This window comes from Marmota monax, unplaced genomic scaffold (assembly GCF_021218885.2).
Source record: "Marmota monax isolate L192 unplaced genomic scaffold, Marmota_monax_Labrador192_F-V1.1 WCK01_AAM20220418_F8-fsc00023, whole genome shotgun sequence".
NCBI classification, from domain to species: Eukaryota; Metazoa; Chordata; class Mammalia; order Rodentia; family Sciuridae; genus Marmota; species Marmota monax.
The window spans coordinates 1134041-1161771 of NW_026692907.1; the positions used below are offsets into that span (position 1 = coordinate 1134041).

Consider the following 27731-nt stretch of genomic DNA (forward strand, 5'->3'; position numbering starts at 1 on the left):
GCTCACGTACCTTCTGTAGAGAAGGAAAAGGTGCTGGGGTCTGACGCGGGTGGGGACCGCAAGGGGTTGGTGGGAACCGCGGCTTCCGGCTCTCAGGAAGCGTCGTCAGGGGCGGACGGAGGGCGGCGCAGGGCGCGCGGGGCCCCCGCCAGCCCCAGGCCGCGCTCCTTCGCGTTCCCTGCCGCTCGTGCCCGGCGCGGCAGCCGCAGTCCCGGCGCCGTAGCGGGACGTGGGGTCCAGGGGGCGCTGTGGCCCAGCGGCGCAGGCGGCTGGAGCGGCGGCCGCGACGCTGGAGGCTTCGTGGAGAATCACCGCCTGCAGCACCTCGGTCGTCCCACTGCAGTCTGTGCCCCCCGCCCGGCTCACCGGTGCTCCCTGGGACCCGCGTGGCTGCGGCGGCCCGGGAGCCGATGCGGCTGGGCGGGCACTGGGCCTCAGAAGCCCCCGCCGCCGCCGCAGCGACCACATCCCCTTCAGGAGTGCGAGGCTTTGCGGCGGCCCCTGTAGCCGCGCCGGTGCCCTCCTGGGGAGGAGACTTTCGGCTCGGGGACGACTCCCCCCGGCCATGGTGAAGCGACGGCGGCCACAGCCGAGGTGAGTGCGGCGCGACCCTGTCCCGGGCTCGCCAGGCTCCCACCGCCTGTGGGGGCCCTGGTTGCAGCCCTCAGGCCGGGCGGACGGGGCGTCCTGCCTCTGCGGCTGCCTCTACCCGGCGGCTCTGGGGGCCTCAGCCCTTCCTCGCCGCGTCCCCCGGGAGGTCGAGGCCCGTGGGGGGCGCCTAGGCCCCGAGAGAATGCTCTCCCGGGCCTCGGTTCCGGTGCGGCCCGGTGTGTGAAGAGGTTGCTGACGGCTGCACCGGTGCCCTTTGGGTTTGCTCCGGGCGGGGCCGAGAGCGGCTTCTTACCCGGGTCCTGCGTGTACATCCCGGAGGGAGGCAGAGGACGCCTGTTTGCAAACAACCTTAGCTTTCCATCGCCCCGTACCGAGTCCTGCAGAGTCGGGGGGGGCGGGGGGGGGAGGCCGGGTAGGGTGAGGATTGAGGTGCTAAGAGTTCAGGACCCTTAGAGCCCTAGAGTGTCTCATTCACGGATTCGACTTCCTAGAGAAAAGCCTTTTGCGACTTATTTGAGGTGAAATTTCATCACCTGGGGGTAGCTCGTCCACTCCTTATATTACATCTTATCTCTAAGAGTGATCTGCCTTGGAGAAAGCCCCATCCCGTCTTTGCGTTGCTGTTTCCTAGATAAACACTACCGTTATAAAAATTAATTTTACAGAGATTTGTGTCTTTTCCACCTCCAAGAAGAGAGGAAATATTTTAGTGCTTCAGTCCTCGGTACAAAAATGTTCCCTCTAAATAGATCCAGAGGACGGATGGAAAGAGGATTTTAAGTCGTGCTAACTGTCCTGATAGCAGGAACCCGATGGAAATGAATGTAGTCTAAATTTTAGAAGTAACGTGATTTGTTCTGGTATTAATATAAAAAAAAAGTTAGTGATTGCAGTTTGGTACAGTAAGTCAGATATTTGGGTACTTATGATTTATGGTAAATGTGATGACAGGTTATTCTTGTTTTCTAAAGTATGTGAAGGTGTAAGATTTGTAGGTACTTCTAAAACTGTAATCATGAAAAAAAATCGTTATAGTAGAAAATTGGTAAAGTACAGAAAGGTAGTACGTCGACTCTCAATAAATATTTAATAACTAGGGAAAACATTCTTAATCTCATAGTATGTTTTTGTTGGTCATTCAGAGTTTAAAATGGTGATTTTTAAAATTATTATTTCTGTGTATTAGGTTCAAAGATTAGCTGACTTATTCACTTTATATCCAGGTGTTTGTATAAATACCCATGAAAATGTCTTACTAAATTATATTGGGACCATAGTTGAATTTATCAACTAAAAACAATAATATGGGGTAGTCTTCTAGATACCTAGAAAAGCCATAATTTAACCTCTTCTGCAGCATGAGAAGCTCCTGAGGTCTAGGGAGGTTAGGCATGGTAAACATTTTTGAGGAACTGCTGTTATATGTTGTACACTGCGTTGTTTTTTTCACACAGATCTTGCTGTGTTGCCCAGGCAGGTCTCAAATTCATGAACTCCAGTGATTCACCTGCCTCAGCTTCTGGAGTAGCCAGTAATACAGCACTGGGCTCCTTGAATTGTTTTTGTCAGATTTTGTTTAAATATTTCTAACTGTAAATTTTTGTTAGATTAATATAGGTTTTTAAAAGTCTTATTCATTTCTCTAAGGGTTTTTAAAGACCAACATTAGAATCAGTTGAGAGTGCTGATTTAAAAAATAATCAGCTGATTATTATTAATATTATTTATAATACTGATTCCTGGCAGCTTGAATTAGAATCCTAGAGATAATAGTGGCTCAAAAGTCTGTGTGTGTGTGTGTGTGTGTGTGTGTTGGAACCCAGGGTTCACATATGCTAGGCAAGTACTTTGCCACTGAACTACATTTCTAGCCTTAAATTTTTTTTTTGTTTGTTTTTAGATTTTGAGACAGGGTCTTGCTAAATTGTCCTATTTGGCATCAAATTTGTGTTCCTCCTGCCTCAGCCTACTGTGGTAGCTGGGTTGTCTGTCCTCTTGCCAGCTAAAAATCTTAATTCTTATTAAGTGTCTCCATTCTTATTAAAGTTTGGAAATCACTGTTAAAAGTTAACTAACCTTGCAGGGTGTGGTGACACATGCCTGTAATCCCAGCAGTTTGAGAGGCTGAGGCAGAGGATTGGGAATTCAGACAGCCTCAGCAATTTAGTGAGGCCCTAAGCAACTCAGTGAGACCCTGTCTCCAAATAAAATATAAAAAAAGGACTGGAGATGTAGTTCAATGGTTAAGTACCTCTGGATTTAATACCTGGTACAAAAAAAAAAAGTTAACTAACATTGCTGGGCATAGTGTCACATGCTGTAATCCCTGCAGCTCAGGAGGCTGAGGCACGAGGATTCTAAGTTCAAAGCTAGTCTCAGCAACTCAGCAAAACCCTATTAAAAAAAAAAAAAAAAGCTGGGCATGTTGCTCAGTGGTTAAGTGCACCTGGGTTCAATCCTGGTGCCAGGAAAAGAAAAGTTAACTAACCATACCTAGCTGAATGAAAACATAAATTTTCTAGCAAAGCTATCAGTCTTAAGTGGCAATAAAAGTAATTTCTCATAGCAACAGATAATGGTGTTATAATGTTAGAAAGAAAAGTGAAATTTTGAGAAACAGCTGATGAACAATTCAGTTTCAACAAACATTTATTAGAGTCTCCTGTAGTCACTGTGGTGTTACAGAAGGATATCTGACCACTTATCTTGGCACTTAATGGACCTTGTTGTCATTGTCTGTAAAATGCAGATAGTTATTATACTTTACCTTGTAAAACTTTTAGGATAAATGCATTTGAATAAGTATTGAAGTAAAATAAAACATTTATAAAATTGTAGCTATTAATCTGAAGTGTCAGATTCTGTCTAAGTGTTCCAAGAAGCACAAAAACGACCAAGGTTTCTACTAGTGTTTAGCTAATTCTGGAAGCAGGACAAGTTTAATTAACTGTTACAAGGCAGGGTCAGAAAAATGTTGTAATTGAGTGGAATGAGCTAGAATGAGCTAGATCTTTGCTTAGGGCTTCTGTGTCTCATCCAGTGCCATGCCCATTGGTAAAGTATAGGGATGTGGCTAACATGAGAGAGGCCCTGTGTTCAAACCCTAGCACCACCAAAAAATAAAAATTAAAAAAATTGATGCATTTATTCCAATTCCTGATTCAGCGTTTTCTTCTTCTATTTTTTACTTTTTAAAATTTATTTTTATTGATGCATTATAATTATGCATAATAGGGGGATTCACTATGCCATATTGGTACCTGCACATAATTTGATCAATCTCATTCCCTAGTATTTCCCTTTCCTTCCCATGATTCAGTGTCGTCTTTAAGGAAATAATTGTATGGTTGCCTTATAAGTGCTAGTTTTATATTGACTTCTTTTTTTTTTAAAAAGGTAAGATACCTTTTTTTTTTAGAGAGAGAATTTTTTAATATTTATTTTTTAGTTTTTGGCAGATACAACATCTCTGTATGTGGTGCTGAGGATCGAACCCGGGCCGCACGCATGCCAGGCGAGCGTGCTACCGCTTGAGCCACATCCCCAGCCCCTTATATTGACTTCTTAAGAAAGGCAGAACGAATGGAGATGATTCCTTTTTTGCTAAGCTACCACTGTTCATTGCACTCACTAAAACTTTCATTTGACACCTGTTGTGTACTGGCCACAGACTGGCTGATAGCAAGGCACAAAGCTTCATTAAAAGATAATTGCCTGGATTTTAGTTAAAGTTCTTTTGTTGCTAAAGGGTGGTGTGTGTGTGTGTGTTTTATGATTATTAATTGCATGATGTGGTGCTGTTTGTGGAGTCAGATGTGACAGGAATCCTTATATAACTCTTAGAGCAATGTGACATTTGGATTTTGAGTTTATTCTTCTGTGTTATTGTAGTAAAAACTCTTCCCCTCCCAGGGAAATAGAACAGGTTCTATGAGAAAAAATTATCAAAAGCAATTAGCTCAGTGTCTGTCACATAGAAGGTAATCAGTAATTATACATTTCTATTTGTCCTTTTGAGGAAAATAAAAACAAAAACCAGGCCTTAGAATTTTTGTGTGACTTAAAATTTGGGAGCTTTAATTGTTTTAGAGAATGAATCTATTTTGGAATTCTTTGAAATTTTCGATAGGAATAATTTTGGTTCTAATTTAGTACACTTTTTTCCATTTCATTTTTTATTGCACATTATTCATATTCACAATTTTACATTGATTTTTAATAGTATTTATGTGTATTTGACTGCATTTTATAGAGCAACATTCTTTTTATAGAATGATCATTGGAAAATACATAGTTGCCAATATTGAATAGAAATAGTATACATAACTTAATTTTCAAAAGTAATATCAATTTATTAAACATTTAAGAACTGAAGAGTTTTTGAAACATAGTCTTTTCCTTTTGATCTATAGTAAATTAGAACTAGATTTTAATATCTGTCACACATGGCTTCCAGTCTTATAACTTATATTACCTTGAACAAGTTTCTTACTTTCTTTAAGCCTTAATTTATTCTTCTATAGAATAAGGCTGACAGTACCCTCTTTATAGGATTACTGTGAGGATTAAGTGATATGTGTGACAGAGAGCTATAGTTCAGTCCCATGGGTCCTGGTAAGTAAGTGTAACTTGAGAAGTGGAAAAATATATTTCTGTTTGAATTTTGAAAGAGCTTAAAAGATCATTAATTATTTATGTAGTTTACTACTAAGAAATAAAATCAACATGATAAAAAAAATTTGGGAGGGTATTGGAGATTGAACCTAGGGCTGCTTTCCTCTAAGCTACATCCCCAGCCCTCTTTATTTTTTATTTTGAGACAGGTTTTGCTAAGTTGGTGAGGCTGACCTCAAAATTGTGATCCTCCTGCCTGAGCCTTCCAAGTTGTTGAGATTACAGGCATGTACCATGACCCCTGGCAACATCATCAGATTTCAAAGTGATAGAGATTACTTAATTAAGGATGAATCAAGGTGTCAGTAGAATCAATATTTTAATTGTATAGTTAGTACAATGCTTTACACTTTATCATAGTGGATTTTATTTAAAAATTAATTTTCAAATGCTGTGCATAAAATACACAATTAAAAAATTTTAAAGTTTAAATAGGACTTTAAAATTTTTTCTTTTTAATTTTATTTTTTCATTTTTTATTGGTGCATTATAGTTGTACATAATGGGTGGGATTTTGTTGTTATATAGTCATCTTTTAAATTATTTTAAATAGCCCACTTACAGAATCGAATTATTGGGAAAATTAGAACAGTGCGTAATATTTTATACTTATACCCTTTGAAAGTCTTTAGTAAAATAAGGTAAAGATGAGAAGATCTCTATGGACACACATTAAAATCAAGAAAAAGTGGGCTGGGGCTGTAGCTCAGTGGTAGAGTGCCTGCTTCACTCGTGTGAGGCACTAGGTTCGATTCTAAGCACCACATATAAATAAATAAAATAAGTGTCCATCAACAACTAACAAAATATTAAAAATTCCCATCAATGTGCCTTAAGTTCTACTTTTCCCTTGACTAATGTAAATCCAATGACTTTTTGATTTAAAAAAAATTTTTTTTTATATGGTGTTGAGGATCAAATTCAGTGCTTCACACATGCGAGGCCGGTGCTCTACCACTGAGCTACAAACCCAGCCCTCATTGGTGGGAATTTTGAGGTATTTGGGATTTTATATTATAGAACTGTTTACAAAAGTCTCATTTTTTTTTCTGCAAATTGTTTCTTTGTTTTAAATTCTTGCATTTACTTATTTAAACTTAATGCTTTTGCTGCCTTGGGCCTTTACCTATAATAAACTTGCTTGCTTGCTTCCTTCCTTACTTTCTCTGAGGATTGAACTCCAGGGGCATTTGACCACTGAGCCACATCCCCAGCCCTGTTTCATATTTTACTTAGAGACAGGATCTCACTGAGTTGCTTAGTACCTCTCTTTTGCAGAGGCTGGCTTTGAACTCTCAGTCCTCCTCCCTCAGCCTCCTGAGCCGCTGGGAGTATAGCCCTGTGCCACTGTGCCCCCGTCAAAGTATTTTTTTGTGTGGGTGGGTATTGAGGATTGAACTCAGGGTATTCGACCACTCAGCTGCATCCCCAGCCCTGTTTCTTATTTTATTTAGAGACAGGGTCTCACTGAGTTGATTAGTGCCTCCCCATTGCTAAGGCTGGCTTTGAATTTGCAATCCTCCTGCCTCAGCTTCCCCAGCCACCACCCCTAGCAAAAGTTTATTTTTTATAATAGCTTTATTGAGGTATAATTCAAATACCATATAATTGACCCATTTAAAGTGTAAAATTCAGTGACTTTCAGTATATTCACAGAGTTATGCAAACATCACTACTATCTAATTTTATTTATTTTATTTTTTATTTTTTTAAAAAGAGGACAGCTTTATTTTGAATCACAGTTTGGGAGGTGTCAGTCCACGGTTGGTTGGCCTGTCATTTGGGGGCCCGTGGCAGGCAGCATACCATAGAGGGAGTGTTAGATGCACTAGACTGCTCACTTCATGGCGGACATAACATCTTTGTTTGTATGTGGTGTTGAGGATCGAACCCGGGCCAGACACATGCCAGGTGAGCGCGCTACCGCTTGAGCCACATCCCCAGCCCCATTACTATCTAATTTTAGAACATTTTCATCACTCCCAACCAGTACCCATTAGCCTCATCTCCAATATCCTCCCAATTCCCTCAGCTCAAGGCAACCACTAATATACTTTCTACTTCTGTGGATTCAGACAATTAATATAAATGGAATCATATAATATATAACTGGTTTCTATCAATTAGCATTTTTCCAGGGTTCAACAACATGCATTAATAGTTAATTTTTTTATCGACAAATAATGTTCTTTTGTATGAATATATCACTTTTATTCATTTCTAAGTTGGGTTATTTCCACTTTTTGGCTGTTATGAATAATATTGTTAGGAATGTTATTTCTCATTTCTGTATAAATTATTGTGTGAACATATATTTTTTGGGGATAGACAGGAGTGGAATTGCTGGTCATATGATAACTATTTCACCTGTTGAGGAAATGCCGCATACTGTTTTACAAAGTGGCTGTACCTTTTTAAAATTCCCAACAATGAGGGTTCCAGTTTCTTTACATCCTTACCAACACTTGATATCTGTTTCTTTAATTATAATCATCTTAGTGTGAAGTGGTAAGGTAAGGTTCTATTTGAGGTTTATAATTTTTGCATATAATCATTGTTGAAGTTTTTACTGGCAGATAGATTGACAGATTGTTTGATGATAAGGAATGGTTTTGGCATCAGGACAAAAGCTATGAACTTTCTAGTTTCCTGTTTAGTAAGCAGTGAATTCAGTTATTAGAACTGGTTAATCACATTGGGTAAGTGATGGGAATGGTAGTGTGTGGACTTGTGCTATTTAAAAGGCTGTCTTTTAAGAATATTTCTTAACAAAAGGCAGTTGTACATTGATCATATCCACCTTCCCATTACCCCCTTTCATCCTCCCTTCTTTCCACCAATATATGCATATATGCAAATGTCACAGAGAAACCTGTTAATGTGTATCAGTAATATTTGTTGTTAATAATAATAAAAAAGGCAATTGTAAGCCCTAGGTTTAGTTTTCCTTTAACTCTACTGAAACATTTCTAAAAATTTAAAGTCCAGTTGAATATAAACATTCCAAAGGACTCATGTTTGACAGATTTTAAAGATTGTCATTACTTATCAATGCTATATACTTTTATATAAATATAAATTAGTCATTGTTTTTTATTCTTATGTGTAGTATATTAACCTCTTTTTTGTACTCCATTCAAGGTAGTAAAACTTTTCTATGAGGGTTTGTAGGAGATAGTTCAAATACAGCAATAGTGACTTGCTAAAGTTTCTAAAAAGATTTTTCAGGCCAGTTAGAAAATACTGCAGGGAACCATTATTTTATAAACAAAATACAAGTTTTGGTCCTTAATTTCTATATACAATGGAATATCCACAATGTTTTCCCACTGAAAATCACTTTGGAAACCTGTAGTGCTGACTTTGAACTGAGGTGAAAGTTTTCCACTGGTTTGTTACACAATTTTTCAGTTACTTTGCACACCATTATTTCCATATTAAGTTATAAAAACAGTAATTTTGGAGCCTTTTTGGTAGAATTCATGAAAAGGCAAGCATTTTTTTTATTTAATTCTTTGCTAATCTTCCTGGTTAAGGCTTGGTATTTTATCTGCCAGAATTTGTTTTATTAAAATAAAGAGTAAATGATGCATGTTTTTATTACTATTTCATAACACAACAAAATATTTCAAAATTCTCTTAAGTAAAATAAATCAAGCAAGCAATTTCAAAATTTTGTGAAATTTTCTGTTAGGATTTATGTAATTGTTACTGTCCATTTTTCACTTTCAGTTGAACAAGAGAAACTCTAAAAAGTAATGGAAATAAAACACTTGCCAGTTTGTGAAAAGCCTCAGTTTCAAAATACATCATGTAGACCTTGGTATGATTCTAGTGATGTAATAATCACCCATAGTTTCTGTTTGTTTTAAAATTAGTAGCTGAGGTAAATTATTTTTGAGGTTACTGTGAAGTCACTCTTGGAAATTCCTGCTCAGTGTTTAAGAAATGAGGTTGAAATTCTTGAACCTGTCAGACAGCCCTTCAGGATTTGGTTCCAATCTGATCATTTCTCATTCCTTTTTTTCTGTATCAATTCTTCCAAGATTTCAAGTTCATGAAGTTTTCCTTGTTTTCTTTTACATTTTATTACTTGTGTAATACAAAAGCTTTAACTACAGTGTGCCATCTTTCTGTAAGGTGTTTCATGTATGTTATTTTCAACCATTAAAATGACCTTATAATATCCATAGTATTATGCATATTTACAGTTGAGGGAACTGAGGCTTGGAGAGTTTTATTGATTTTCCACATCCATGATTTCAAATCCATGTATGTCTGACTACAGTCTACATTTTTTCCTCTTGTGAATCTTCCCATGTGTCTGTGTGTGTTTTATCTACTGGTTTTCCGCAGTGCTTCAGGAAGTATTCATATTGGGAGAGTACAAATTAGTTGATTGACTTTGGTGGATATTTGCCTTGGAAGTATGCTATTGGCATAGCATTTTGTATAAGAAAAAAGTTGGGTATGTATGTATTGTATATATTTTGGGACTTTCTGCTTTCATATACTGGTATTTTTGAAGTTGATAAATGTTTCATTTGCTATTACTGCATAAATATAAAAATTGATCTGAGTCTCAGTTTTGTGATCTGAAAATTAGTGGTAGATCAGATAGCAAGGCCCTTATGCATTTAATATTATATTTCATATTCTAAAGGAGAACCAGGTGAAAAGATAGATGGCATGTAGGTGACTCCAGTCACTGGTGATGAACTATCATAGATGAAATGAGGAACTATGGACAGTGGTGGCTGAGGAAGGTGGGAAATCCAAGACCAAGAGATTATAATTTACGTAAAAGTTTTCCTTGTAATCAATAAAGATAATATATTTCTGAATAAAACCCCTGAAACTCTGAAATTAGTTTGTGATTGGGGGCCCCTTCTTTCTGTAGCTAATGCTTCAGGAGCCTGAGGCAGGAGGATCACAAGATCAAAGCCACCCTCAGCAAGTTGGTGAGATACTGTCTCAAAATAAAAAATATAAGAGGTCTGGGGATGTTGCTCCGTGGTTAAGGCCCCCTGGTAACAAACATAAATACATACATACATACATACATACATATATACATACATAAATAAAGAGTGGGCTTCTTCAGATTCTAAAGGCAGCACATTCTATACACAGGATGCTACTGTGGCCCATATATGAGGTGACACATAAGGCTACACAAAAGATGCAACCCTTTCTTCTGTCTTTTCTTGTGATAGTGTACATATGTTTGAGAAAAAATATATCTGGAGCTGTGTTACATGAAAATAACAAGGTCATAAATAGCACACTTGAAATAATTAAAGCTCTCCTGCTGGTCACAACATGAACATTTAATAATTAAAATGTGGCCCTATTACTTGTAGATCTTCAGAGTTTATTTATAAAACAAAGGAAGGAACATTTTGCATTCAGAAAGGATAAAGTGAGTTTTGATGACAAAACTTTTATATAGCTTTTCCACTCTCAAGGTATTAGAGATACTAATAGTATTAGAGATGGGTAATGTTTAGACTTTCTGGAAAGCTAGAAAATTATTATCCTTTTCTTTATTAGTTTCTTCTAGAATCCTTGGATTACTGAATCTTGACTTTGGAAAGATATTGTCCTAGGCTAGGATTTCTAGTGTATTCCCTAGGTGCAAAGAAATGTTCTTTGGTCACATAAGTTTGGGCTTTCAGCATTCTATATAGATCAAGTACAGATTTGCAAATACACATTAATATTTTAAAAACAGAGTAAAAATTAAGAGAGTTGTTTAACTTTGTTCAGCTATATATTAACCCAAACTTATTTGGCCCTGGCATTCTTTTTCCCCCAACATGGTATTTAGTAATTTGCCTTTTACTGATGTAGGTCAACTTTTATCTGCTTCATTCTCACAATTTTAATGAACATTTGACTCTTGGTTGATAGGCCCTGATTATTTCCTGAAGAATATCATTTTGTTGTTGTTTACTGTCATTAGAAAGTTTTCTTTTATGTTTGGCAAAAAAATTTGCTTTCCTCTAAGTATCTGTCATTTTGTTGTTTTGCATTCTGAAACTATATAGAATAAATAATTGTCTCATCCTAATGTCTAAAGTTGACAAGTTAATACTCCCCCTAGCATATTGATTAAAAGTACATGCAGTAGAGTAGGCTGCTTGGTTTCAAATTTTAGTTAAACTACCCTTAGCTCAGTGTTATGGCACATGCCTGTAATCCCAGCAATTTGAGAGGTTGAGGCAGGAGGAAAGTTCAAAGCCAACCTCAGCAACTTAGCAAGGCCCTGTCTCAAAAAAATAAAAAGGGCTGGGGATGTGGCTCGTTGGTAAGCACCCCTTGATGAATTAAATTTGCTTTCTCTTAACACCTCACAGTGGAGATTAAATTTCAACCCATGAAACTTTGGGAACCACAATCAGACCATATCCAAACCAGAGTAAGTATTATGAAAGCTCTCATGTACATGGTGATAGTTAGGACTGTATTGACAGGAAAGGCAAACCCATATCTATAATAAGTGACCTGTACTAGTGAGACTCATTTGCTGGCCCTTCTGAGATAGAAGGGGCACAGTGTAGTCAACTTGCTTGATTTATGTTTTTTGTCTTGTGGGCTTTGATGTTGGTCTCTGTTGCTCATAGGTTGGACATTCAGAATTAGGATTGGGAGATGGAAGTCCACCCTTTATTCTCTGTCCTTATCTCTATTTCTGCCAGAGTGACCTTTGTTCATTTCCTCATCATGCTAGTTCTGGGATGGCATATGTCAGCAGAATCATTTTGTCTGTTCAGTGTCTTTTCTGCATCAGATGCTTTCTGGTGGGCATAATACATAAAACAGATTTTTATACTTTGTTACTCCCATATTCAATTGACTGTGTATTGGAAATATCTGGAAAAAAGTGCATCTGTACTGAACATTTACAGGCTTTTTTTGTTGTACTTTTTCCCTAAACAATATAGAATAACAACTATTTACATATTATTTCCATAGCCCTAGGTATTTATTTGCCTCTACCCATACCTGTTGCACTTTTTTTTTTTTTGGTGGGGATTACGGAGATTGGACCCAGGGGTGCTTTATACTGAGCTACATCCCCAGTTTTTTAAATTTTTATTTTGAGATAGGATCTCATTAAGTAGCTGAGGATCTTGCAAAATTGCTGAGGCTGGCCTCTCACTTGAGGTCCTCCACTGGGATTACAGGTGTGCACCACTGTTCCTGGCCCCTCTTATCACATTATTTTTCCTTAAAGGCTTCTGACCAGTTGGCAAGTTCATTTGGCATTGTCCATGAGTCTGTATATATATTCTTACCCCAGGATACTTTTCTTTCTTTCTCTTTTTTTTTTACGAAGTTGAATATTTTGTTATTTTGCTGCAAGCTGTTGTTTCAGTGTATTAAAAATAATACCAGTAAATGCAGAACATTAAGACAGTAGTGTTCTTCTGACACTGTACAACATACATTTTCTTCCATGCCCAGTTTTTCCAATGGAAAATCATTAAGTATACTGATCCAAATCCAGGGATGGATGTAAGCAAGTTACAATATTTTGTTAGGCTTATAACAAGATTATCCTTGAATTATATACTTTTTATAAGTAGTTTTTACCACAGATAATTTTATGAATTCTGATATTAACCTAACGCCTACTCTAAAAATCATAAGGAATTGTAAAAAAGATGCATATTGTGTTTATCTGCAGTCATTGGGAAGTTAAGGGGTATCTTCTTCCAGTAGCAGTGTTGAGAGTAGTTTTTATGTCTTCTGTCCACCACTAACTTAAGACAACTGCCGAAGTTATTTTACACTAGTTTATTTAGGGTGCCATTTTCACTCCTCAATAGATTTTTACATATTTCTCATATGCTTCTTCACTCACTAGGTCATCTAGTTCTGAAGGGTCACTCAGTGACATCTTTATCAGCCAACCATCTTCATAACAAGATTTGTTCACAAGCCCTGGGTTTTCTGCAAGTGCCTTATTAATTTCAGTTACTTCTGGTAGAGGAGAATAGAGTTCACTGGCAGCTTTCACGCTTTCCAAAGCACCAAACTCATCTTGTTTTTTCAATTTTGTCCCAACTTCACGCAGACTACAGAGCTTCCTGTGCAAAACTGCTGATTCCCACTGTTCCAATACTGTTTTCTGTAGTTATCCATTCATGTTTCTCTGTGAATTTACACACAGAGAGCAGAGCAGGCCAGTGAGAGCGTCCAAACGGCATCTGCCCTCACCCACCAGGGCTGCGGCGGGCAGAGAGCTGCGGGCACAGGGACTGCGCAAGCTGCAGGCTGAAGCTAGTGCGCTCTGCACCACTTGAAGCACCATGTTCGCAAGGGTACAGAGTGTCGCCTGCTGTGTCTCTGCCACCCTGCGACCCCCAGTGGGAGTGGCCAGGATACTTTTCTTTCTACACAAATCATAACCAGGTGCACCACTTAAAAGTTCTTTTAGGAAGGTTTTCTCATTTCACTGTCAAGGTCAACCTTAAGTGTGACTATATTGGAGTTGTTTATTTTCAGCATGTATTCACATACTGAGCTGATCTGTTTATAAGCCAAGCTTCTGCTTTTTTTCCCTCCCATTTTAATCCCAAAGGATCCCCTAAACAGCTATGGATGTGAGCTGAGGAAGGGGTGCTGGTAAAACCGTGGTGGGTGTCAGGGAAGTCTTGGCTACCTGTTTATGTAGCTTACTTATGCCTTTGGTTTTGTTTCAGAAAGTTCAATTCTTCATGCACCATTTGCATTTTATAATGAGTTACTGCTGAGCTCATCTGGCTTTGTGACTGGGAGAATCATAGTTAGCTCATTATCAAAAAGTTCTGGACACATGGTACCCATGATCAAGCATGGCTTTTCTGTAGAATTCTAGGGTCCTGCATTTTAATTCTTCCACTGGGGCTTGCTATCAGCCCTATACCACATCTTTTCCCACAATTAAGTGTTGTAATACAGTCTGGAGGTGCTGCACAGTTGTTTCCCCTACTCAAAGCTGGTAGCCTTTTGTGTCACCTCATATATAGGTCACAGTAGCATCCTGTGTATAGAATGTGCTGCCTTTATAATCTGAAGAAGCACACTCTCCTGGGGTCGGTGAAGGATCCCAAGATGGCTGGGCACAAACTTGCTCTAAAAACCATTGACTGGGTAGCTTTTGGGGAGATCATTCCCCGAAACCAAAAGGCTATTGCTAACTCCCTGAAGTCCTGGAATGAGATCCTCACCTCTAGGTTGGCTACTCTGCCTGAGAAACCACCAGCTATTGACTGGGCTTACTACAAGGCAATGTTGCCAAGGCGGGTTTGGTGGATGACTTTGAAAAGAAGTTTAATGCCCTGAAGGTTCCTTTGCTAGAGGATAAATATACTGCACAGGATACTGAAGAAAAGGAAGATGTAAAAAGTTGTGCTGAGTTTGTGTCTCTCTCAAAGGCCAGGATTAAAGAATATGAGAAACAGCTGGAGAAAATGAAGAACATAATTCCATTTGATCAGATGACCATTGAGGACTTAAATGAAGTCTTCCCAGAAACCAAATTAGACAAGAAGAAATATCCCTATTGGCCTCACCAGCCCATTGAGAATTTATAAAAAACTTGAATCCAAGAGGAATCTCTGCCCTTGTATTACAAACTCTGCACATTAAAAATATTAATTATAAAAAAAGAATCTGAAGAAGCTACTCTTTTTATTTATGTATTTAAGTTTGGTACCAGGGGGCCTTAACCACTGAGTCACATCCCCAGACCTTTTATATTTTTTATTTTGAGACAGTGTCTCACCAACTTGCTGAGGGTGGCTTTGATCTTGTGATCCTCCTGCCTCAGGCTCCTGAGTTGCTGGGATTACTTACAGGTGTGTACTAGTATGCCCGGTTGTTTATTTATTTATTTTGTTGCCATGCTGGGAATTGAACCCAGGGCCTTGTGCATGCTAGGCAAGTGCTTTAACACTGAGCCATATCTCTAGCCCTTCTACTTATTCTTTTTTTTTTTTTTTTTGTTGGGGACACAAGATTGCTTTGTGCTTTGCAGATATGCATTGGCATGAACCTGACCACTGGACTCTTAAATGGCTGAGTCCTAATTTATGTGTCCATTGTTTCTACATCTACAGATTCAGTTGATTATGGATTGGAAATATTTGGGAAAAAATGCGTTTGTACTGATGCATGTACAGGCTTTTCTCTTGCCATTATTCCCTAAACAATACAGTATAACAAACAACTATTTACATAACATATACATTGCACTATGAATTATAAGTAATCTAGAGATGACTTAAATCAGGAGGATGTGTGTAGTTTATAAGCAAGAACTATGCCATTTTATATAAGGAATTTGAGTATCCATAGATTCTGGTGTCCATGAGGGCACAGGATCCTGGAACCAATCCCCTGTCAATACTGATGAATGATTGTAGGGTTCCCCCCCTTGGAGCACATATATCTTACCAGCCCTTCAGCATGTAAGCCACTTCTTGCTCCTCAACAAGATCAACACAATTTCATTGATGTAATAGACAGATAGATATGCTGTTCTGAGTCTCTCTCTCTTCACACTATGTGTTAAGTCAGTGGGTCTGGATCTGACAACTGGCTCAGGTCCAGTTATTGGGTAAGGGCTAGTGGATTTTTACTGGGACAGTTATTCTTAGTCTTCTGCTTTTTCTTACCTTGTTTTGATTGTATATAATAAGCAGAACTGTTGTTGACTGTTTTTCTCCTAATGACACTATTCCATTAACTATATCTACAGTTCCCTGAGGGTCAAGCCTTGTTGATTGCCTCCCACCTTGTCAGTCATAATAATAATTGATACACTTTGTGTACAACCAGAGAAATGAAAAATTGTGGTCTATTTGTGCACTATGAATTGGAATGCATTCTGCTGTCATGTATAACTAATTAGCACAAATAAATAAATTAAAAAAATAACTGATGCACTAATGTTTCTGGTGTTTAAATGTTGCCACCTGGCTATTGTTGCTTCAATGCCCACTATTTTTATTGCTTTTAATAAGCCAAACAAGCTCTGTGACAACTTTTCCTTTAGGGAAGAAACATCACTGGACTTCTTAGCAATGTTGGTGCCTCTCATACCAGTATATTCCCGATGACCTTGGTGAATGGTCTGACCTTACATAATATATCCGTTCTACCATACCCAATTTATTGAGCCTACTAATTCTGTCCTTCACTCTCTGCCATGTCAGTTCAGGCATTTCAATCCTATTCAGTGCCATCATTTTTTCTGGGCTTTCAGGAACCATCATAGCAGTGAGTTTATACCACCCCCAGGTCCATGCCACAGTGTTAATTTCCATTTTCTGAGTGCCCCAGCCCCCACTGCCTCAGTAAACTTTATCTTAGTCTAATGTTCCTGCCTCCCCTCAAAATCTAGCACCACTGATATTCCTCCAATCTGCTGGTTTATTCTTATAGTTTGAGATTTATAGTAACTTTCTCCTATTTCAGGCCCAACATGTCCTTGACAGATTTAGCATTAGCTACTATCATGGCAGCCAGGAGTGGAGATGGAGGCAAATCCGGAGTTACCTTATAGCTGAAAGGCCTCTGAATTGTGTTCCTGCATAATGGGGAGTACTGACTCATTCTTGCAGACTCTTAGGGTTCAAAGGAGTCTGGAGGATGGCAGTCTTTGAGGACAACCATCTTAGAGGACCCTATCCTATCTGTGAGGCTTCTAGATTTTCTAAAGACCTGATTTTGATATAACATACTTGCCCTGGTGGATACTTGCCCCCTGGTGTAGTGTTCCATTATCTTTGAAGTAAGGTTCTTTAATCACCTTGAATTTGCTCTTCATCTTTTACTGTTCTCCCACTGTAGGTGATAAGAATCTCTTTGTGGGCTTCCAAAGAGACCTCTGGCCTTCACATTTAGTTTTCAACTGTTTGTTAACTGCCCTTTCTGGGGAGTCAATGCAATCTAACAGCTAGCCAATTCCATTGTTGTTGTATATATAATGTATTCCTTATACTTTTCAGACACATGAATCTTTATACTAGTCAGAGTGTTTCTCACTGGGACTGTTCTCCATAAAACTTGTGAAAGCATTAGTTCAAACTTAGGTCACCACCTTGTGCCAAGGATTGTCCGTACCTCACATCCCCAACTAGGATGAGATTCTCATTGTCAGTAGGATAGCAAATAACTTAGTTTCCAAGCTCCATCTTACCTCCTGCATTCTTAATCCATTTGTGGTATCAAACATGTCAGTTGGAGTCATTTGGGAAATAGCTTCTAAGAATAAAAGAGGTTAGGAATACAAGAGGTTTATGTGAAAGGGACGGACTTCTGTGAAAAGAAAGGAGGATGAGGCAGAACTGTCGGGGAGAGCCTTAGGACAGTATCTGAAAACATAGTGAAGACTCTTAGAGCAAAAATTATCTGAAGTTCTGAGATTACAGAAATGGCCAGACCTTAGTGCTCGGGCTGTGATCAGTCATTGGCTGGGACTGCCCAGGAAGTACATGACTTCATATTAAAAGCAGGGGATCCTGAAGGGACTGCAGCTAGAGACGTGTATAATTATATACCTAGCAGCTTATTGGCAAGTTCGTTCGTTCGTTCTTTCTTTCATTTTTTATTGGTTGTTCAAAACATTACAAAGTTCTTGACATATCATATTTCATATATTAGATTCAAGTGGGTTATGAACTCCCATTTTTACCCCAAATACAGATTGCAGAATCACATCGGTTACACATCCACATTTTTACATAATGCCATATTAGTAACTGTTGTATTCTGCTACCTTTCCTATCCTCTACTATCCCCCCTCCCATTGGCAAGTTCTTTCATGAAGAGTGATGCAAGTGACACACCTTTATGGCTGCTAAACATACTAACTACTAAGCAATGTTAGGTATTATTGTTATAATGATCCTTTGATTACATTTTTCTGAATTGCTTTTATGATTTGTAGCTAAAATTTGTTTTTGTTTTTCCTTTTTTTTTTTTTTTTGCAGTACTGGGGATTGATCCCATGGTTCATCTATTGTTGTACTATATTCCCAGCCCTTTTTATTTTTATTTTGATACAGGGATTTGTAAAGTTGCCCAGCCTCTCAAATTGAGCCACCATGTCCAGCTGTAACTAAAATCTTTTCTAGAAATCTTAATTTCTTCATTATTTTCTCTTGAATATGTTTGTCAATATGAAATACAAGTTTTGTACTTAGAATAGAAAACAAGTATTTCAGGTGTGGTCTGGCACTTAGATGGTGCTCAGTGAATGCTGGTTAAAAGGAACTGAGCAATTGATCGGGTTAGCATGGAACATAATAATCTCCCCACCAGAATAGTGCAGTTTGAGATTGCATAGCTCGTTGCTTGTTTCCTGATGACTTTTTTTTGGGGGGGGGCGGTTAATGGGGATTGAACTCAGGGGCACTTGACCACCGAGCCACTTCCCAGCCCCATTTTTTATTTTTTTATTTAGAGACAGGCTGTCACTGAATTGCTTTAGCGCCTCACTGTTGCTGAGGCTGGCTCTGAACTCGTGATCTCCTGTGTCAGCCTCCCAAGCGGCTGGGATTACAAGTGTGCACCACCATGCTCAGCTTCCTTATGAATTTTCTTTTTCTTTTCATTCCTTGATGATTTTTTTTCTTAATCATTGTAGAAACTAGTTTAAGTCTTTTGATTTAATTTAAGTTTTATTTATTTTAGAAACTTTTAAAATTTGGGTCATTTAAAACACAAGTATAGAACTAGGTATCTATAAAAGTACTGTGAATTAGATGGTATTTAGTTTGATTCAATCTTTTAAACATGGATTCTTTGATCCAACAGATCTAGTTATTATACTTTTCTTTATATCATATTACAGATTTCATCATTGGACTATAAAGTGGCCATATCAAAAAATATCGAACAGGATAAGATCAAGAATCGAGTTCTAGGCCATACCATTATAGATGTACCTTGAGAAAGATAATATCTATGGTCAACGCTATTTAGCCTATTAGGAATTAACTGCATTAAAATATGACCCTAATTTATACATTTATCCATTAGAAGATAATGAGAAACTTTCTCAAATAAATACCTTGCAGAAACCCAACAAACCAAGGTAGGGTGTTGAGGCAAAAAAGGAAATGATTTGGCTTGACTTAGTGATTCTGGCTATAGAAGAGTGCTGCTTTCCTTTTAAAATGTATGCTTTTGAATTTTATATGCTAGTAATCAGCTGGGTGATTGGGGGAAAGTCCCGCAACCTTTTAGGAAAATAATGTGATTAGCAGTTCATAAAGACAGAAAGTAGAATGGTGGTTGTCAGAGGCTGGGTCAAGGAGGAATTAGGAAGTTATTGGTTAATGGGTAGAATGTCTTTGGGAAGATGAAAAAGTTCTGGAGATGGATGAAGGTGATTGTTGTATAATAATGTGAATGTACTTATTGACACCAAACTGTATACTTGAAAATGCTTAAAATTTTATTATGTATATATTCCATACATACAAAAAAGAAATACAAAAAATATGGGGCTGCGATTGTGGCTCAGTGGTAGAGCGCTTGCCCAGCATATGTGAGGTACTGGGTTCGATTCTCAGCACCACATACAAATAAATAAAATAAAAAATTTCACCAACTAATAAAAATATTAAAAAAATAAATTAAGAGCTGAGATGTAACTCAGTGGTAGAATGCTTGCCTAGCACGTGCAAGGCCTTGTGTTGGATCCCCAGCACTATCAAAAAAATCAGAATAGACCAGTATTGAATAACAGTGTAAAGAAACTATTGATCTCTTCTTGTTTTTAATTATATGAACATGACAAAATCTCACATCAGGGTTAATAGTGAAGTACTAAAGAGTTCCTACAATATTCAGAAACAAGAGAATATGTCTACCAGTCACCATTTTTGGAGGAACTACCAATGTAATTAGGCAAGAACAAAGAATAAAAGACATTGTCAGGGGCAAAAAACCAAACCAAACCAAAAAGAAAAAAGAAAAACTGGTGGAGAAGGTTATATTGAAATCCTTTGTCTTACAAGTTAGAGAAACAAAAGACCCACTGTAAGTATAATGGGACTCTAGTCTGCAATGGGGACTGTTGTGCTTGTTTATGTATGAGAGGATACCAGGGGCAAAAATATGATTGAATTAGTGTATAGAATCACTTGGGAAGGGGTAACTGGGAGACAGGGAAAATTCATTGGGGCTGGGGGCTGTGCCTTTATGGATGTATCTGCCAATGTAGAACACTTACTTATGTGCTGCTGTGGAGATTCTGGAGTGTTATTGTTAATAGTATCAAATTGGTTTAGAACTTTGGATTCTTCTAAGAGAAAAGTTTAATATTTTGAATTTGGTAGTTGTCAGTATAATTCCTAGAACATTGCAAGGTAATTTAGATTATAAGAATTATTCGAGGCAGACATAAATAATAGCAAATTTAGATGTCTTTGGGTTTATATTATCAGTTATTGGAAGGTTGATAGCATTGTTTTTATATTGCATTTATTGTTATTCTTTTTGTTGGTGTGTATTTATACAGAATGTTGAGTTTCATTGTGGCATATTTGTATATACATAAAAACATAATTTGATCATCTTCACTCCCCAACACCTTTCTCCCTCCCCCTGATCTTCCCCCTTCTACCCTAATGGTGTCCTCTGTACTTACCTGGCATTCTTTTTTTCCTCTGTCTTTTCCCTCTATCTTCCACATATGAGAGAAAACATGATACTTTTCTCTGAGTCTGACTTATTTTGCTCAAAATAATACTCTCCAATTCCATCCAGTTTACTGTAGATGACTTGAAAGCATATCTTATATCTTACACAGCTTCTCTTCTTTGAATCCCCTTCTGCTACTGCAATTCTTTTAACTCTCTTTTCTTAAAAGTAACAATAGTTACATGGAAAAAGTGGCTGAGTTTTAGCATCAATTCTGCAAGTTCTTTTTTGAGACAATCATTGCATTTTGGTATGTGGCAGAGTGCCTTTTTTGTACTTTCCGTTATAGCACAGAACTTTATTTTTTTTTTTTTAAGTGTTGGGAATTGAACTCTGGTCCTTGTTGCAGTGTTAGCTAAAGGTTCTACCACTGAGCTGTATATCCCTAGCCCACAAAGACTATTGAAAAGACATTGACTCAGGAAATGGAAAATTTAATAAAAATTAATATTTAACTAAATTAATAATTTTGTCAATCAAGTATAATTGATCCCCCACCCCAAACTGAGAGTGCATGGCAGTGAAGAGTATGACTGCTGGTACAATTTGTTTTTGCTGTCTTGATTTGTACTAAAGTGCAAGCACTTCTGCTCACTTATTTTTTCACTTTTACTGCAATTGTCATCTCAGTGAAAAGGGCAGAGTAAGACATTAGTGTTATTAACAAAAATAGTTTTGACCTTCGATATTTCCTGAAAGAGTCATGTGAATTCCCTGAGGTCTGTGGACCACACTTTGAGAACCACTAGAGTTATCTAAACTCATCCCATTTTATGTTTGGTTGCTTGTAAGCAACCAAAAGATTACTTCATACATTTACCTAGCCTATTTTAAATTTTTTATAAATTCAACAGCATGGCTAGATAAACTCTGTCAGTGTTTAACTGACTGTATTATATGAAAAAGTTTTAATGATAGGATTCTTTTTTTAAAATATTTTTTAAGTTGTTGATGGACCTTTATTTTATTCATTTATTTATATGTGGTGCTGAGAATCAAACCTAGTACCTCACACGTGTTAGGCAAGCACTCTACCTCTGAGCCACAACCCCAGCCTAATGATAGGATTCTTAATGTGTACCTTTCATTGTTTTTTTTCCTTCATTGTAACTCTATGCTAATAACTTTAAGATATATATATATATACATATATATATATATATTATATATATATTTTAGTTGGACACAATAACTTTGTTTTATTTGTTTATTTTTATGTGGTGCTAAGGATTGAACCCAGTGCCTCACACGTATTAGGCAAGTGCTTTACCACTGAGCCACAACCTCAGCCTGCTAATAATTTTTTCAAAAATAAAGGTGTGGGCTTTCTTTTCTCCCTCCTCCTCCTCCTCTACTTCCCCCTCCTCCTCCTTTCTTTTTTGCAGGTCTGTGTGTGTACTAGGGATAGAACCCAGAGCCTTACATGTGCTAAATATGTGCTCTAACAGTGAGCTATATAGCCCCAGCCCTTTAAAATATAAAAGCTTGCATTCTACATTTTCTTACTCTGAACAGTTTTTCTTTCTAAATAAAGACATGGCAGAGCTGGGGCTGTAGCTCAGTCGCAGAGCACTTGCCTAACATATGTGAAGCACTGGGTTTGATCCTCAGCACCACATAAAAAAAATAAATAAAATAAAGGCATGCTGTCCATCTACAAGTATTAAAAACAACAAAAAAAGATATGGCAGTTGATCTTTTGACACTTAGATCTTATGACATTCTCTCAGCAAAAATCTTTGTTTCTGTAGTTTCTTTGGAAAAAGGCAAATTAAATCTAGGATTTGTGGAATATCTTTAGCAGACCCTTTAAAAAAATTTTTTTTTGTTGTTGTTGATGGACCTTTATTTTATTCATTTATTTACATGCGGTACGGCGAATTGAATCCAGTGACTCACATCTGTGAGGTAAGCGCTCTACTACTGAGCCATGACCCCAGCCCCTTTAGCAGGCTCTTAAAATGAAAGAAATGTTAGTTGCATTATATATTAATTGTGTATATCTTCTGGTGGTTTCTGTGTGAAATTTGGAGCCACTCGAAGAGTGAAGAAGAATTGCTTTTCATTTAGTCCAATTCCTTTTGTTGTTGTTGCAGTGCTAGGGGTTGAACCTAGGACCTTACATATTTTAGGCAAGTTCTATACCATTGAACTATACACCAAGCCCTAGTATAGTACTTATTTAAGGAAAATATTATTAAATCTTTCATAAATTATATTTGAAAATAGAAACAAATTAAGTTTTGTTGCAGATTAGATTAGATTCTTCAATAGCAAATTCTAGATGAAGTATCAAGATCATTTTAATATACTGAAATTTTGTTGCACTTATTTTTGCTGGGAATAATTTATAGTCAGCCAGCCCTAATCTGACCCCTCGTAAATTTCTCCCTCTCATTCACTGCTTTTCTTCTCATTTAATCTGCCTTTAGCTGCAGGAAGAAGAAGAAGACGAAGAAGAAGAAGAAGAAGAAGAAGAAGAAAAAAAGGATTGAGGATAGGATTTTTTTTGCTCAGTAGAATGGCTCTTAGGCTTAGATGATTTGAGTGTATGGTGAAAAGTTTAGTTAGGAGAAGAAATGTTAAGAGATTTGTTAGGTTTTAGGAAAACAGGCTAGGTTTTAGGGAAAAATAAAGTCAGAAGAGTAGATGAGACCATCCAATGAGAACATAGAGAGTGAGAGAAAATATTATAAGAAAGAATATGAGACTATAAAAATTACATTTAAGAGAGAAAGGGGAAAAAGCCAAGATAGGGGAGGAAAATAAGTAGCAAGAATTAAGATTTTTTTTTAATGTTTTGCCATTGCCTTTTTTTTTCTTTTCTCTCTCTCTTTTTTTTTTAAACACAATATCTTAATTTATTTTTATGTGGTGCTGAGGATCGAACTCAGTGCCTCACACATGGTAGGCAAGCACTCTACCTTTGAGCCATGACCCCTGCCCTGCCATGGCCTTTTCTTAAAAATAGTTTTTTAGTTGTAGATGGGCACAATACCTTTATTTTGTTTATTTTTATGTGGTGCTGGGATTGAACCCAGTACCTCATGCATGCTAGACAAGTGCTCTACTACAAACTATAATCCCAGCACCCAAGTATTAAGTTTTATAGAAGCAAGGGAGGAGAATTTTTAAAGGGTGGTCAGTTGCGTTGGTTACTGTGGACAGACTAAATAAAATGAGGATTTAAAGTGTCTGTTAGGGTAGGCAGTTGGAAAGTCACTGTTGATGACCTTCACTGGAATAGTTTTAGTGAAATCAAATATGAGAAGGTGAATCAGTAATTTTTTTTAAAGTGCTTGGTTGAGAAAGGAATGTGAAAGGGCAGTAACTAGAAGGAGGTTTGAAGGAGAGATTTTAATATTTGTTATCAAAAGATATGTGAATATGTTTATAGAAGTTGAAAAGACAGGACATTGGCACTCAGTGTACGTTGGGAAGTAGATTGTTTCAAAATGAATTGATATACGTATTGGGAGATAAATTAATTTGAGTTATGTAAACTGACTATGAATACTTGGGATATGTTTGTGTTGTAATTTATTAGAACAGCAATCACCAACAAATAGAATACTCAAAATCAAGATATTAAAGGGAACTTAGATTTTCTAGACCCAGTCCCTTCATTGGCTAGATGAGGGGATTGAGACCTCTGTTGGTAATTTTGCCTTTAACTTATTAATTTTACTTACCTAAATTTTTACATTAAACTTTTTAGTTACTTGAATTTCCTCATTTTTAGAACTGGTATTTAGTTGTGTAGAGCTGTTTGGATAAGATAGTATTCAGTTTTTTTTTCTTTAAAAAAATTTTTTTTAGATGTCTATGGACCTTTATTTTATTCCTTTATTTATATGTGGTGCTTAGAATTGAACCCAGTGCCTTACACATGCTAGGCAAGTGCTCTACCACTGAGTCACAACCCCAGCCCCTGTATTCAATTTTTAAGATATCCTAATTGCATATGTGACTTTATTTTTATTTATTTATTTATTTATTTTCACTAATTCTTCTTTATTCTCCTTCCCCTATTCAATCAGCTGCTAAATTTGAGTGAATAAATATCTTAGCCATAGAGACATCTACTAAATATTAGAATTCATGTATGTAGTTTATATGACTTTTGCCATTATTTTCTTTATGCAACTGCATTGTTAAAATTATTATTTGTTGTCAAATTATTGTTAAATTATTAAATTGTTAAATCTTTATTGTACTGGCTATTTTATTTAATTTTTAAATTTGTTTTAAGTAGTTATGATAGTAGAATGCATTTATCCACTTTGATATATCATACATAGATGGGCTATATTTCTCATTTTTCTGAGTATACGTTGTAGAATCATATTGGTCATTCAGTCACATATTTACATATAAAGTAATAATATCCGTTTCATTCCACAATTCTTCCTATCCTCACATCTCCCCTCCCCTCCCTTCACTTCCCTCTACCTTATCTAAGGTAATGCTATTCTTCTCTAGTGCCTCCCACCTTATTGTGAATTAGCATCTGCATATTAGAGAAAACATTCGGCCTTTGGTTTTTTGGGATTGGCTTATTTTGCTTAGCATGATATTCTCTAACTCCATCCATTTACTCGCAAATGCCATAATTTCTCTCTTCTTTAAAGCTGAGTAGTATTACATTGAGTGTATATATACCACATTTTCTTTATCCATTCATCTATTGAAGGACACCTAGGTTGGTTCCATAGTTTAGCTATTGTGAATTGAGCTGCTATAAACATTGATGTGGCTGCATTACTGTAGTATGCTGATTGTAAGTCCTTTGGGTATAAACCGCAGAGTGGGATAGCTGGGTCAAGTTTCCAAGTTTTCTGAGGAATCTCCATACTGCTTTCCAGATTGGTTGCATCAATTTGCAGTCCCACCAGCAATGTATGAGTGTACCTTTTTCCCCACATCCTCACCAATATTTATTGTATTCTTGATGATTGCCATTCTGACAGGAGTCTCAGTATAGTTTTGACTTGCATTTCTCTTAATTGCTAGAGATGTTGAATACTTTTTCATATATTTGTTGGTCAATTGTATTTCTTCTTCTGTGAAGTGTCTGTTCAGTTCCTTAGCCTGTTTATTGATTTGGATATTTGTTTTTGGGGGTTAAGTTTTTTTTTGAGTTCTTTAATATCCTAGAGATTAATGCTTTATCAGAGGAGCATGTGGTAAAGATTTTCTCCCAGTCTGTAGGCTCTCTCCTCACGTTTATTGATTGTTTCCTTTGCTGAGAAGAAGCTTTTTAATTTGAATCCATCCCATTTACTGATTCTTGATTTTACTTCTTGTGCTTTAGGAGTCTTGTTAAGGAAGTCAGATCCCAGGCCTATTTTCCCTTCCATTAAGCGCAGGGTCTCTGTTCTAGTCCTAAGTCTTTGATCCACTTTGAGTTGATAGGGTGAGAGATAGAGGTTTAACTTCATTTTTCTGCATATGGATTTCCAGTTTTGCTAGCACCATTTGTTGAATAGGCTATCTTTTCTCCAGTGAATGTTTTTGGCACCTTTGTCTAGTATGACATAACCATATTTACATGGGTTTGTCTCTGTGTTCTCTAGTCTGTACCATTGTACACAAATCTGTTTTGGTGCCAATACCATGCTATTTTTAAAAAAATATTTTTTAGCTGTTGATGGACCTTTATTTTATTTATTTGTATGTGGTGCTGAGAATTGAACCCAGTGCCTCCCGCATGCTAGGCAAGTGTGCTACCACTGAGCCCCAGCCCCAGCCCACCATGCTATTTTTGTTACTATAGCTCTGTAGTATAGTTTAAGGTCTGATATTATAATGCCTTCTTCACTTTTCTTGCTAAGGATTGCTTTAGCTATGCTGGGTCTCTTATTTTTCCAAATGAATTTCATAATTGCCTTTTCTGTTTTATATGAAGAATATCATTGGGATTTTAATAGGAATTGTATTAAATCTATATAACGTTTTTGGTAAAATGGCTATTTTGACAATGTTAATTCTGCCTATCCAGGAGCATGGGTCTTTCCATCCTTTGAGGTTTTCTTCAGTTTCTTTCTTTAGTGTTCTGTAGTTTTAATTGTAGAGGTCTTTCCCTTCTTTTGTTAGATTGATTCCCAGGTATTTTATTTTTTGAGGCTATTGTGAATGAGGTTGTTTTCCTAATTTCTCTTTCAGTGGATTTTTTGCTGATATATAGGAATGCATTTGATTTATGGGGTTGATTTTATATACTGCTACTTTGCTGAATTCATTTTTTAGTTCTAGAAGTTTTCTGGTGGATTTTTTTGGATTTTCTAGATATAGAATCATGTCATCACCAAATAGTGATAGTTTGAGTTCTTCTTTACCTATTTGTATCCCTTTAATTTCTTTCTTTTGTCTAATTGCTCTGGCTAGAATTTCAAGGATAATGTTGAATAGAAGTGATAAAAGAGGACATCCTGTCTTGTTCCAGTTTTTGATGGGATGCTTTCAAGTTTTGTCCATTTAGAATGATGCTGGCCTGGGCTTAGCATGTATAGCTTTTACGATGTTGAGATATGTTCCTACTATCCCTAGTTTTTCTAGTGTTTTGAACATGAAGAGGTGCTGTATTTTGTCAAATGATTTTTCTGCATCTATTGAGATGATCATATGATTCTTGTTTTTAAGTCTGTTAATATGATGAGTCATATTTCTTGATTTCCGTATGTTGAACTAACCCTGCATCCCTGGGATGAACCCCACTTGATAGTGGTGCACTGTTTTTT

The 27731-nt window shown here is 37.2% G+C and overlaps 1 protein-coding gene and 3 pseudogenes across 3 annotated transcripts in view; 2 read left to right on the plus strand and 2 right to left on the minus strand.

Annotated features, from left to right (window-relative positions):
• Positions 1-275: 275 nt before the first annotated feature.
• Positions 276-27731, plus strand: part of Zfyve9 (zinc finger FYVE-type containing 9) — a 234470-nt gene continuing 207014 nt past the window's right edge. For all 3 annotated transcript variants that reach the window (XM_046451092.2, XM_058581453.1, XM_058581454.1), the window contains exon 1: positions 276-594. The gene's annotated coding sequence lies outside the window, so the exon portion shown is untranslated. The remainder of the gene's footprint in view (positions 595-27731) is intronic.
• Positions 10749-15285, plus strand: LOC131424420 (ATP synthase subunit d, mitochondrial-like; annotated as a pseudogene).
• Positions 13098-13606, minus strand: LOC124096985 (glycine cleavage system H protein, mitochondrial-like; annotated as a pseudogene).
• Positions 16747-27731, minus strand: part of LOC124096866 (superkiller complex protein 8-like) — a 48440-nt pseudogene continuing 37455 nt past the window's right edge.